The sequence below is a fragment of the Serinus canaria genome, chromosome 4, assembly GCF_022539315.1.
Source record: "Serinus canaria isolate serCan28SL12 chromosome 4, serCan2020, whole genome shotgun sequence".
In the NCBI taxonomy this organism is placed as follows: Eukaryota; Metazoa; Chordata; class Aves; order Passeriformes; family Fringillidae; genus Serinus; species Serinus canaria.
Window position 1 is genome coordinate 67,187,381 of NC_066317.1, and position 14,563 is coordinate 67,201,943.

Here is a 14,563-nt window from a genome sequence, read left to right on the forward strand (position 1 = left end):
TGGACTTTCCATGCCTCATGTTGTTGCTGCCTGTGATCTCTCCACCTCCCCTGCTGCTGCTCCTGAAACTGCCCTGGTTCTCTGTGCTGCTGAAAAGGGAAACCAAAGCAAATGCAGAGCCCAAGTGCCTGTTCAGGGAGGTCAAACAGCAGACCCCACATGAGTCTGACCCTCTCTGCCTCCAAGTAATTTTTCCTCCCCTTTTGGGAGGAAACTCAGCTTGACTTCCAACAACTGGGCCTCTCTCTGGTTGACAAACTGATATTTATTACCTTGTTAAAGGATAGACAGAAGACAAACAAGGGGGAATTACACCCTGTGCAGAGAAATAGATTTATATATCCTATGAACTGAAAGTGTTTAATGTGGTCAAGAGGACAGATGTGATAACTGGCATCTTGCAGTAAAAAAAAAAAAAAAAAAAAAAAAAACAAGTGCAAGTCTTGCTAACAGGGGTTGTTTTGTCTAACAAGAGGTTATTCCCTACAAATAAAGACTGGCACAGGTAGTGTCTATAAAAACACACAAAATAATTACTGAGAACTTCATTACCCTTTTAATGTGATCTCAGTAGTATGGGTGCTTTTCTCTCTCTTTTTCTCTCTTTCTCTCCTTTCCTGCTCCTAATTTTCTCTTCTTGAAATCTGGGTAATTTAGGCTTAGATGGGTTAGAGTTTTTTAAGTCAGTGCTTTGTGAAATGCTTTATTTTGATTGAATTCTTGCCTTAAGTTTTGCCAAATTCCCGATCTAAAATTAGCCAGTAAAGCTTGGTTTTTAACCTCCTGGGGACTTTTGTGGAGTTCCCCTTTGAGCCACCTCAGGGAAATGTGTTATCTTAGGCCCCTTTTAAATAAATTTACTGGGACCAGGCCTTTACACCTCTGTTGCAGGCAAGGTGATGGAAGAGATCATCCTGAGAGCAAATTCACATGAAGGATAGCCAAGAGACCAAGTCCAGCCAACTTGGATTTATGAGGAGCAGAAGGGTCCTGTTTGACCAACCTAATCTCCCTCTATGAAAAAGTGGCCACATAGTAGATGAGGGTGGGGCTTGTGGATGTAGCTTGGTTGATGGTTGTGACACCTCAGCTTTAGCCTTTGTATTTTTCAGATTCTGTGCTGCTTTAATGTATAGTTCTGGGCTTCATATTAAGTGTGGTGAGCTCTTTTCACAGAGTAGGGAGACAAAACAATTCCTTCTCTAGCTGGGGACCAAGGACAAATGATCCAAATCTCAGCCCAAGAGCAAAAACAATGTGGACTGAAGAGAGAAAAACAAGAAGGATGGGACTGCCTGGGCTGGAGCTGGGATGGGACAATGAACTCCAATGTGCAAATGGAGCAAAACTTTATAAAAGTGAGAGACCCTGTGGCCAGTTGTGCATTTTGGGACCATTTTGGTTCATCTTGGGTGCAGCCCTGGCTGGGCTCTTGTGCTGCCCAAGGTGGATCCATTGAGGCCTTTTAATCAATCCCTGCTTTATTCTTTAGCTCTGTCCAGCCTCTGTTCTAGGTCAGCCTCTCTGGGCACCAGTTGGACTGGGTGATTTTGAAGGTCTTTTCCAACCTTCACAATTCTGTGATTCTTTGTGCACCTATGAAAAACCTGTTTTTTTCACTCATAGTGTACTATGAGAACTTTCTTTAAACCTAAGAATTCCCAACAGGAAAACAGCTGAAGCAGGACCCAGGAAATCTTTGTTTTTCTTTGTGACACCATTGAATTTAGAGCAGTTCAGGGCTTTCCTATCTTAAAATATCAAATATCTTGAGATGTCTCTTTCTTGGCACTAGAAGAAACCTATATGATAGTAGATTGTACAGTACCTAAAGTCAGAGGAATTCAAGAGATCACCCAGGGCAGATTGTTTATTTAAATTAATGTATTTTTTTAGAACAAACCAGTCACTTTTACTTCATCACCTGTGGAACACTGAAGCTTTTTCAGGGTCTGTGACAGGTTAAGAAGAAAATCAGGGCTCCTTTCTGTAAAGCCATACAAGGCACTACAACTTCCTTGGGAAAGGTTTAAGAGGTCCAAATCTGAAAAAGTGTAATACCATCCAGATTGCCAGGACACTGAGTCCTAGTGTCATTAATCTGACAAATGAGTCAGCCTTCTACCACTATCTGTGTTTCAATTTTTGTGTTTATAAAATATCACAGAAGGACTTGAGAAGAATCCAAAATAACTGACAGCAGGAAGCACACATACATGTTCTCGTTTGTTCTCCTTAAAGGTTTTTATTCACATTTTATGATTGGAAACTCCCTAGTATTAAGCCCTATCTAAAATACCCTGTGATCATTAAGAGTTCTTTGCTCTTAATTAGTTTTCTAGAAGGTGCCATTGTTGATTTGCTCTTCATGACACAGGTATAAAATTATTTGGCTGGTGGGCAGTAAGACACCGTGGAGGTGTTTCACAAAGCTTTTCTATCTGATTCAGAAAATTCTGTTTATAGGGCTTGCCTTGAAACAACAAAATACTTAAAATTCAAAACTCATGGATGGGTTTGGGAATTCATTTTGTTATCTTCTTTTATTCATGTTGTTAAAGCAATCCAGGAATTGAGAAACACATTAGCCTAACCCTGGGGAAATGCATGGATATGCTAAAGGCTGGAGGAAAGCTGAAGCCTGGAAGGATAATAAATTCACTAAAGAGTTTGTGTTTTTCAACTCTATCTCAAAAGTTATTTCAAACCAAGAGAAAGTAACCCTTCCAATGAGTCCAGCTCCCAGACCAAACTGGCCAAGAGATCTGTTTATGTGCAAACCTGTCATCAGCTTTCTGCTACGTGCTTTGAAACAGAGCAAAAGGGCCCTCAAAACAATGGTTTAATACTATTTTATTTGTGCTGGCTGTCACACAGGTGGCAACAAAGGAAAGTCAGGCACTGTTAGTCTGGAGCATTTTTTCAAGACTGTTGTGCTTGTGACACCAAGAACTTGATCATTAATTTTTAACACTGTACAGAATGGGAGTCATAGTAGTCGTTCAAAGGGCTTGATGGTGCATGTGAGATTCAGTGCTGAAAATTGGTCATGACCCTTCTTTTCATGTGCTGGATATCGCTGAAGACAGAATTAAATGAGGGAAAAAAAATCAAAAAAGGCCACCAAGAAACTTAGAAATCGAGTTTCTGTTTGATTATGTTAGGTACCATACTTGGTATTTAATGTAGTTTTTTATTTTTAGCATATGATTTGGTTATTTGTCTCTAACAGTACTCTCCAGTTGTATTTTTCTGTGTAAACATCAGTTTTACTATAGAAGATATACCAGAAGTTTAGATTATGCTGCCATGCATCTTTTATCCTCTTTTCAGCTGAAAGCACAGCAGCGTCATAGAAAACAATTAAATCCCTGTTAGGAAGTGACCTGTATTTAGGATCATTTATTCTGAACCAGAAGATAAATCTTTGGTTTCAGGTCAGCTAGAGGCTTCCCAAAATTGTGGTGAAATTTTAGTAAAATTTTAAAACATTCTTTCTAACCTCTTACTTGCATGTTTACTCAGGGAAAGAAAAAGATAAAAGGGATTATGTCCTAAAAAGTTGCTTCTTCCACATGATTAAAAAGTGCTGGTTTCTGAAATTAGATTTACATAATTTGATGGACTCATATTTGAAGCAAATTACCTGACTAAGCCTTATAATATGTGTTCTACCCAACTAGACATTTGGGGTTTTTTTACTGCCTTTAATTTAATAAAACATCACCTGAAATCAATAAATATTTATAAAGATGGTGTTCAGGAAACATGGAATAGCACTGGCTTGACATGACTTGAAATACATGAATTGAAAACCACAGGATTTTATTTAAAACCTATGTAAAATCTGTTAATGGAACAAATACCTTTCTAGTTTGCAGTTCATTCAGATTTATGTGTCTCTTTTCTGGCTTGTTTCACAAAATAATCTTTTCTACTTTGTGGCTTTCCTTCCAATCCCTGTATTGCTAAGCACTATTTATTTTAAAGCTCCAAGCATTCAACAGCAAAGTAATTTGATTTGGTGAGGATGTTTTCCTCTAATTTCATCATCAGTTTCTGCTTGTGATAAAAATCAGCCCAGCACTTCCAGGAATAAAGTTTTGCAGATACCTGGTGAAATTTTGTCTCAGAAAAATCAAGGGAAAAATCACTTCTAAATTGAATTAGAAGAGAATTTAATGTATTCTTCCCTGTGAGGGTGGTGAGGCCCTGGCACAGGGTGCCCAGAGAAGCTGTGGCTGCCCCTGGATATCCCTGGAAGTGTCCAAGGCCAGGTTGGACAGGGCTTGGAGCCACCTGGGGTAGTGGAAGGTGTCCCAGCCCATGGCAGGAGGTGGAATGAGATGAGCTTTAAGGTCCCTTCCAACCCAAACCACTCTGTGATCCAGCTCTCACCCACTGAGCCCTGGTTTCCCTTTTCCTGGTGGATTGAGGAGCAGTGGAGGAACAGACATGGCTCAGTTCCCTTTCCCTCTCTTCACAGGCATTGAGTATTGCCCACTGGGGATGGCAGGATGTGTGGAACAGATCTACTGATGTTTCTTCTGCCAGATTCTTCCCATAAGGATGTGGAAGGTCCTTATCTAAGGGAGCCTTGTGCCATAGAATCTTTCAGGCCTGTTTGGCACAGTAAAAAGGAGCAATGCTCCAAATTTGCAGTTTCTTTTTGCACCAAGGAGTTTTCCTACTGTATTTTCCCTAACCTCAGATGGTCCTGCCACCACAGCAGTCTTTCCAATACCAAAGACTGTGCCTTTACACCTCCTTTCTAGAGATCCCTGTAGTGTCTTTGGATTTTTTTTTTTCTTTTTTAAAACCCTTCTTTGAACCCTTAAACTCTTCACACATCACCTTGGTCCCTCTTGGTCCTACTTGAATTATTTCTGGATCTCAAGACCCTTTTTTTTTTAAGTCAGGAGGAAATAATTCAGTATTCCTGGCTTGTTCCAGCTGCAGTAAAAGCCCAGTTAAGATTTAGTGACCAGCTCTTGCCACTGGTTTGACAGTAACTTAGCACAGCCATCACCTGCAGTGTTTGGCACATACTCTCATGGGTGTATCCAAGACTGCAATAGGCCCTTATTAACAGCCTCAGAAGGCTGACCAGAATTCATTAATGTGCATCCAGAACACTCAACTCATCAGGGTGGGGCAGAAATGCAGATTTTCTCCCTTGTTCTGTGGCATGTGCCTGGGTGAATATCTCTCAAGATTCTTCCAGAACAAGCAGGCATTCTCATTGTCATTTAAAACTTGTCCCAGCTTTACATCTGCAGTGACTTGGAGATGTAAGATGTTTTTTTACAGGACCTGTAGCCCTGTAAAAAAGCACATTCTGCACTTTGCTGTGGAGGACAGAGTAGAGGAGGTTGAGAGAATTTGGTTTCTTTTGCCTTAGCAATTAAAGATATCATATTGCTGTCCTGAGCTGCCCGGAAGGAGAATATGGAGCCAGAGTCTTGGATGAGCACAGGGAAAACAGAAGGGACAGCAGACATCAATTGAAATGTAGGAAATTTCAATTAAATATGAGGAAAACTTTTTCTTCATGACAAGCTATAAAAATATTTATCCTTTGAGATCTTTCAAAGCTAGATTGGACGAGTGCTTGTGCAGCATTTGGAGCTTGCAGGGGAGTTGATTCCATGGTAAACTTTATGTGAATCCTGTGGCATTGCTTCCTCTGCATGGCCTTTCTGTGTTGGAAAGTAATGATATCATTTTGAAAAAGGAAACACCTCCATAGCTGCTGCTGTGGGGTGCTGAGTTTACCTCACCTTTAGTAGGCCAGCACATAATGGGGTGCATTTACTTCATGCAGAATATTACTGAAAAATATAAATGTAAAATATAATCTGTTTGTATTTCCCATTAACGTGTGATTTATTGAAAATGAATTAATCTATTAATGGCAAAGCAGCTTTATAGAATTTTGATTTCCCTCCAAGTCTTTTGAAGGACTCCTAATTTTAACTTATTGCTCCGGCTTTCTAAAATCCAACCAGCAAAAGAATTTTTGACCTTTTCATTCTCTTGGTTAGTGTTATGCCAGAATGCTTTGCAGAATATTATATCAAATACAGAAACTTGTGTCAAGCTTATTAGTTTATAATTTCCAATGCTCTAAGTCCCATTATGTTAACAAACATTTAAATGTTAATTACAAGAATAAATTAGGGAACCTTAAATACATATTTCACTAAATTAAATGTGGGGGTTTCTTTCAGAATTATAAAGCAAGGGACAAAAAGAGTGGACCATAAATAACAATACACAAAAATCAGAAGGCAACTTTAAAAAAATTTTAGATTTTAGGCACAGAAGAAGTCTCCTAAACTGCAATAGATTTTAGGCACATCTGAAGTCTCCTAAACTGCAAGGCAAGAGATGATTAATATCATCTCTTGCCTTGCAGTTTAGGAAACTTCAGATTTCACCTACTGACTCTTGCATAAAACCTAAACCTAGCTGTTCAAATAAGACATAAATCAGTTAAAACAAAACAATAATTTCTATTCAGTGTTGAAGCATTATTTCAAAGCCTCACATGACAAAAAAAAAACCAAAAAAATCAGCCATATCCTCAGGCAGATTCTTTCAGTGGTTAATTATTCTCACATTAAATTGCAGAGGATTGTTTTATTCTCGGGTGTTTGTGGCTCTCCAGTGAAACAATGCAGGCACTTGTCCCACCATGGAAAATGAAGTAATTCTGTCTCACTGCCTTGTGCTGCAGAGCCCCATCATTCAGGCTCTCAGGTGGGAAGGGGGGATCCAGGTTTAATATTCTCAGCATGCTGAGAGTGCTCTGTTCATATAGTGAAGATATTTTATTTTAGGGCGCTCGCAGTCTTCCCAGTCAATGCCATTTATTTAGCCAGTGTGAGAGAACAAGGGAAAATAACTCCATGAATTAGGGATTAGGAACTAATCTGGAGTGCCAGGATTTGAGACCTAATTCCACTGAATATGAAAGCACCACGAGAATAAGTGGAGCACTGTCAGTGGGATAACTCCAGAGAAAGGCACAATCACATCTTGCAGGTTAACGGGGATACACTTGTGAGTAATGAGAGATCTGTGATTGAATCGCCACAGGTAGGGAAGAAAATTGAATTTCCTTACCCTATCTCTTCTTTGAGTGCCTAAAACAGTGGATTATTGACTAAAAAATGATGATGTTCCTTCCTCACATGTGTCCAGTTGGTGCCCCCAGAATTTAAGCCAGGTTTAGATTGCAAATTTCACTCAGAACTCATTGTTTCCTTTTTGCAGGCAGTGAAAGAAATGAAGAGCTGTTTTTCATCTTTCTCTGTTGAAATGTGGAAACTCTCAACAAGAAGCTGAAATTACAGTAAACGCAACTCTTCAGCTGAAATTTAGACCAGGTTTGATAAAGAGTATTAAAAAGTCATGGAAGGGAGATAAAAGGTTGATGATAACATGGCCTGGGAATGACTCTCTGCTATATTTTTATAGCATTTGTATTTTGTTATTAGTCAAGTGAGACATAGCACATTGCAATGTGACTCCATGCTTTTTTCTGTTTCTCTCCTTGATTTAATTTTAGCACAGTCCATTCAATTCCAATTTCATGCAAGTGTAAGGCAAAAGCTTTCTTTTCCCAGTCTTGAAAGTGCAGATGCATCAACTGTTGCTGAATTAATAAAGACCTCAATTCTCACATACAAATTGTGGTAATAATATAAGAGAAGCCCTATATAAATTGAGTATATAGTTCTTATTTATATATGACAAAAGGAGAATAACACCTCTGTTTTTCATACATTTTTATATTTTTAACATGTATTTTAAATGCAAAATTGATATCTGAGTTGCACAATTTCTGTTTACCAATCTCTCTTTTCTCATTAGCATGAAACTACATTAGAAGTTCAATACATTTTCTTGTATTGTAAAATAAAATATGTTTCCAACAGAATTCATATGTCCTATGGGACACGGGGAATATTTCTTTAATGGGCTGGAACAACAATGAGTAGTGAGAATAAATAACACAATCTGCTTTGCCTTGCTGTTGTTTAAGCTATTCCAAAGTTAGCAGAAGTCTTCTGGACTGAGCTTCCAGCAGGGCACTGTGCATGGAATTCATAAACAAGAAGGATTTCAAAGCTGTAGAGAAGCAAAGTAGAATATCTGTGAGCAGTCAAGATATGTCAGATACTGAAGTAACCCAAATTTTAACTTAAAATATATTGATGCACACACAAATGCACTTCCCTCTTTCTCCATAGATGCATAAATATATGTTATATATGTAGTGAAGTCCAACTGTATGGAATAAGACAAATTCTCTCTCTCACCCTGCTCTAGAATTCTGAAAGATTTTTGCTTTTTTTTTTTTTTTTTTTTTAAGAACATTACACTTGGGGATTTTGGGTACATTTTCAAGAGCCTTGCTGCACTTTGAAAGAGGCCAGTTATTTTTTTCTCAATAAGGTCCTGCTGTCATCAGTAAAAGGATAAGACAGACAACAGGACACAGATTATTGTAAAAGGAAAAAAACTAAAAGGTGGACTTCTCTCCAGTAAAAAAAAAAAACACAAAAACCAAAAACCACCAAACTTAGGTTTCCATGTAATTTAAACCACTTACATTCTTCTCCCAGTACCAAGTATGATACTAGATGCAATTATTTTTTTCCTCTGACCTTTTCACTGATATGTAGTGACATTATCATTTTGACACATCAGGGCAGGATAATTAGAAAATTAAGTGGTTTTTTTACAAGTAGGAACAATAATTTTAAATTAATTTAGCCAAGGCAAGAGAGCTTTTTTCAGAATTGCAGTGACAGAAACTGACAGGGACGTATCCTGCCTTGAGTGGAGACACAAAATAACATGTTTTCACATGAAAGAAGATAGGCAATTAGTTTAGGTACTTCTAAATTATTAAACAGCCATGAGGAAATGGGAAAAATACACACAGATTTCTTCTGTTGAATTGTTAGGTCTGTTATATTCTCTTCCTGTTTGCAAGCCAGTGACCATATTCCTCCACACAGACGGAAGATTTAATGTGACACATTGAAAAAAAAAAGCCAAAACAGCAAAATCAGAACTTTCCCCAAAGAGTTTGGGCAAAAGCTTCAGTGAACTTGCATCAGCACATCCATTCTGGTTAAACTTCCAACGTGAAGATTTCACATTATGGAGGGGTGAGAAGTTCTGTCACCTTCCACAAGGAGGTTTTACCCACAGAAAAATCAGAGAGAAGTTGAATGAAATAGGCCCTCTACCTCCTGCTGTGTCCTTAGCTTTGCTTGAGAGGCTTAGGGCAAATAACCACAGTGAGACAAAAGAAATTTACAATGGTTCAACTTAGGTACAGCAAGGTGACATCAGAGCAGTGTTGACTCATTTCTGTGTAACTGGGAAATCATGGAATGGTTTGGTCTGGAATGGTTTGGTCTGGAAGGGACCTTAAAGCTCATCCTGCCATGGGCAGGAACTCATTCCACTGTCCCAGGCTGCTCCAAGCCCCATCCAGCCTGGCCTGGGACACTTCCAGGGATCCAGGGGCAGCCACAGCTTCTCTGGGCACCCTGTGCCAGGGCTCCTCAGCCTCACAGGGAAGAATTTGTCCCCAATATCCCTTCTAACCCCACTGTCTTTCAGTTTCAATCCAATTTCCCCTTTCCTATCACCACTGTGAACAGCTATTTGCAGACAAAATATTGGGAACCACAGGTGGAATAATTTCCTATCTTTTCCCTTCACAATCCTTTTTTCTTGATATACTATGCAGTGATCTAAGTTATTAAGTCCAGTCAATTGAAATCTGATTTACATTTAGTAAAGTTTATTATAAGTAATTACTTCAAACATATTTTATTTCAAAATCAATATACTTTCATTTTTTTTCACAGCATACCCACCTTATGCAATTTCTATAAAAAATGCTGAAATTAATATAATTCAAAATAAAAAATACTTTATCTGATCAGTAAATCAAATTTAACTGCGACTCAAAATACTCATGTCTGTTTTGTTGGTTATAATAATATTGCACCAATGCCCCAATTACTTTCTTTACAGAAACTCTTTGTAGATTCCTGCATGGAAAATAATTTCTTTGAAAAGTTAAACAGCACAAAGCAACACTAGACTGTCATAGTGAAGAAAGCTGTGATGGTCATGAACTTTTGCAACATTTAAGCTTTGAAAAAATAGTGTGGATTTCTTTTTTTTTTTTTGCCTTGTTCAAAACTTCTTGCTTGTTTCAGTTTTTTTTTTAAATTTTGAAATATGTGTTTAAATATTACTGTGACTGAGTTTCTTACCACGTTAAACATCTAGCATTTATTTTGTAATTTAAAATATGTTGATTTTAATGAAAAATATCATGTTCAAATAAAGGTGGTTTTTCATTTCCACATTTCATTCCCTGATGTTATTAGCTGTCCCTTACTTGGGGGTCAAACACCCCCAAGCAATACAAACCCTCAATCTCTACATGGGTTTCCTCTCCAGGTACATTCTACTTTTATACCTGACTCTTTATGAGGAGATGGTTTGATGTACTCAGGCATTTATCTTCAGCTGTGCATCGTTTTCAGCAAATCCTGCTGCCTTTTAAATTCTCTGTTGAATTTCTCCTTATCATGTCTTTCTGTGTTACATAAAATAGTAAAAGGAAAATGTTATATTGTCTCTCTCACAGTGGCTAAGCACAGAGATCAGTGCCATCACATCACTCCATCCTATAAAGTACTTAATTATTTCCAAGTTGAGACAGAAATTACCATTTTTGGGGTTCTGTCTAGTGATATTAAGGCTATATCATAATTCACTATGAAAATAAATATCACTCTACTGATAGATTCACTATTTACATGTATTAGTTCAGAGACCTGTGGAAAGAAAAGAAAAGCTGTTAAAACTCTGGGGGAATAATTTATCCTGTTGGTCCATCATCCTGAAATGCTGAAGAGCTGAATTATTTGATCCAGTATCCCTTACATCCATGTTGAATGGAAACCTCTTCTGTTCACCTTCTCCTGGGTTTCAGGATGGGCACATGGCTTTCAGCACGAGCTGCCTCATGAAGAAAGGATCTCAGTTATCACAGTCTCCCAGGCACGTCAAACCACCTGCCTCATCTTGTGGAAACATCCCAAACCATGGGATGTTCAAAGAACATCCACTCCCAGTCAAAACTTCAGATGGAAAGGTAGCCAGAATTGATTGTCCTAGTGCTGCTTCATTTTTCCAGGAGGCAGTTTTATAATTCTCATTATTTGGCACAACCCTTGAGGAAGAAAACCCCCAAAGAGGCTCATTAGACCATGATCATACCAAAAACTCCTCCACCTGCCTTTCCTACCTGACAGAAATGCTTGACAGATTTAGGAAATACTGACTAATGCCTCAGAAATCATTCTTGAAATGAAATTCTTCTCAGAAATTCCCTTGTTTTCATGGACTCTTTGTACTCTCAGGCTGTTAAAAAGCTCACAGTTCTCTTTTACTTCCTGCTGAGGGAGCTGGGATTGTGCAGCCTGAATAAAAGGAGGCTCAGAGGAGACTTTATTGCTCTTTACAATTCCCTGAAAGGAGGTTGTAGCCAAGTAGGGCTTTTCTCCCAGGTAACAAGTAATGGGACGAGAGGAAACAGTTTTAAACTACTCTGGGAGAGGTTTAGATTGGATATTGGGGGAAAGTGTTCACAGAAATGCTTGTCAAGCACTGGGAAGCAAGGGAGTCACCACCCCTGCAGGGATTGGAAAGCCATGTGGATGTGGCACCTGGGGACGTGGGTCAGTGGTGGGGAATGGTTGGAATTCAAGATCTTAGAGCTGTCTCTCCCAACCTCAGTGATTCTGTGATTCTCTGATTCTGAGGCATTGTTGCCTCCTGAATGCCAAATGCAGTGATAAATCAGGGGTGGAGCAGGCCACCAGTCTGTATGCACTGTACCAACATGAACATTTTGGTTAAAAATTGGTGTGCTTGATGGAGGTACCTACTTTGTCTGCAAATACCTTTAAACAGCCCGATGCTGAAGCCCAGGAACAATTTTCCAGTTAAGATCTTACTCCACACATCACCTGCAGGGAGGGAGAGGAAGGCAGGGCTCCTCATTCTGTGTGAACAGCTCTTCAGAAGGCTCCTCTCTTCACCAGCAGTGCTCAGCAGCAAATCCCAAACTGGGCAGGACAGAGTTAAGGGGGGAGAGTTGCAGACAACCTAAAGGCAACATAAAGCTGCAGAAAATGGCTTGACCAAAATGCCTGAGAGATGAGGCAGAAACCCTTCAGCAAATTGGAAATTGTGAGTCATTAATGATGCATATTGTTCAATTTACAAATTAAATTAATTGTGCTAAAAGTTCGTGGTTGTGAGTCAAGTAATTTTTCAGAGCATGCACATATTTCGAACCATTAAGGAATTTCTGTGGATGGAAAGTGAGCTGCTTTTGATGATTATGTCTCTTTCTTAAGAACCCTAAATTAAATTTTTAAAATGTCAGGCAAATTACCCATGTGAGCATTTCTGAGGCACAAAACCCTTTTAAGGATGTTATTTCTTCATCTGGTGAGACCCACTATGCCTGAGCATACACCACACTCTGCAGCATCTGGCCTTTGAAGCATTAAAAGCTTCTGAAACTTCTCAGAGGCTAAAGTCATTATGAGGTGTATTTTTAAATTAATCCAATAAATTAAGCAAGAGCTTATTAAATTCAAGTTACATTTATGGGGCTTTTTCTCTTCCATAGCTATGAAAGAAAGAAGAAAACACTGCTTTTGTTCATTAACTGTTGCACTGCAGTTGTTTAGATGGCAAGAATGGAGCTTACTCTTTAATCAGATTTATTTTTCTAGACATTAATTTGAGAGTTGATTATTTTTAATAACTTTTGTTTTGTTTTTTTTAAAGAATAGAACAAAATTAATATTTTTTTTAACATTTTATTCTTTGCTTTATGCATTTATATTTTCTGCATGCAGAAATTAAAATACACAATAAAATGTTTTGCCTGAGAGTAATGTATATTGATTGGTGATCTGGTTTTGTGTTACATTTCACTCTGTGATCCTGGCTCCATTTAGGAGATGTGGTGATCTCAGTTTAGAAGGCAGATTTTCATCTGGAAGCTGAAGAAAGATTTTTCTCCAAGTTCATAATCATGTTTCTGCCTCTGCCAGAGGAATTTGTGAAATTTCTGAAGTACTCAGACCAAAACTGAGCTTCAAGCTGGGGAATTTTGCAGTTGCATGATTGAGTGTCAGACACTGGGGAGATGCAGGAAAGTTCCTGTACCAAGACACAGCACATAGGTCACCCCAGCTGGTGTTTCTCTGTAACCCCCAGGCCACAGTCTCTGGGGAAATACTCTGCTAGAGAATTTGAAATATGCTTCTATTCCAACTTCATGACTACCAGGCTGATGGTTCCTCCTCTTCCCAGGCCCTATCAGCAGAGATAAAGAGTAGGTTTTTGTAAGTAACAGGAGTAAGATCACATTTCCATGATAAAAAATAAGAAATACTTCAAACATCCCAGTGTGAAGAGTCCTAAGGCAGAGGAGAGTCCTTGCCAGAGGCACGAGGTGGAATAAGAAGGACATTTATGATGAATTTTAAACACAGCCAGGGTGAATTGCCTCTGAAACCCATTAAAACCTTTACAAATGTGGACACTTCCATGAAGTTGGTCAAGTTTCCTCAGCCTCCAGGAAACCCTCTGGAAATGATTCCCAGCTTCCATGGGCTCATGGGAAATGATAGTAAGCAAAACTGTCCTGAAAGAAGTATTTTAATGCCTCTCAGTGGCTTTTCTTTTCCTTAAATGCAGAATCCCTGGCAGCCCTGTGACTGAGCAGCTCTGGCCCATGAGCCATCAGATGACAGCATCCCATCCCTCTCCCCAAATCTGGCACTTTTCTCCCTCTGCTGAGGCACTGTTGTTCCAAACCAGAGATTTCTGTTTTGCAGGGGTGACTCACAGCCTAGTGGAATGCTATAAATATTCATTCCAAAAATGCCAGAATCTGTCTGTCTCACCAGCCTGTTTCAAATTAGAGCCTGCTGCTTGTGTTGAAGGAGAGAGTCTGGGATGGTGGGTAATGAAAGCTAAACAGGAGCAGATCTGAGCAGCCACTGCTGCCCTGACACCCTGGCACAGAAACATGGAACTGAGATGCTTCACCTTAAACACATCTTAGGAATCTTTCATGTAAAAAACCACAGGAGCATGTGCTAAAATATAGTGGAATGAGCTGTCAGTGCATGAATTGAGGACAGATACTGAGTTAATAATCAGTTCCAAGACTGAACACACGTCTCTTTCTTAGCTTCACAGCGGATGGCATGTTCATGTTTTATAAATTCCTGCTGTCTAGATCTCAGGAGGTGTGGATTTTTTATTTTATTTTTTATTTTCACCCATGTCTGTTTTGAGTAACTTAAGGGGAAAACAAAACCTATTCTACTTCAAAAACCCTATTCATTCAAAAAGCAATAGCTGCAGGTAGACTTTATAGGTGACTTCTTAAAAATGGAAATAATAACTACATTGTTTAGCTAGGTGT